Below are 257 nucleotides of genomic sequence, written 5' to 3'. Positions count from 1 at the left end.
CCCATTTGTTTATTTTTGCTTTTATTTCCAATATTCTGGGAGGTGGGTCATAGAGGATCCTGCTGTGATGTATGTCAGAGAGTGTTTTGCCTATGTTCTCCTCTAGGAGTTTTATAGTTTCTGGTCTTACGTTTAGATCTTTAATCCTGTCTTGTACTTATTTTTCTGTATGGTGTTAGAAAGTGGTCTAGTTTCATTCTTTTACACGTGGTTGACCAGATTTCCCAGCACCACTTGTTAAAGAGATTGTCTTTAAT

The sequence above is a fragment of the Bison bison genome, unplaced genomic scaffold, assembly GCF_000754665.1.
Source record: "Bison bison bison isolate TAMUID 2011002044 unplaced genomic scaffold, Bison_UMD1.0 scf7180017849654, whole genome shotgun sequence".
Classification (NCBI taxonomy): Eukaryota; Metazoa; Chordata; class Mammalia; order Artiodactyla; family Bovidae; genus Bison; species Bison bison.
The sequence above is the reverse complement of the archived record's forward strand: the minus strand, read 5'-3'. Positions refer to the sequence as shown.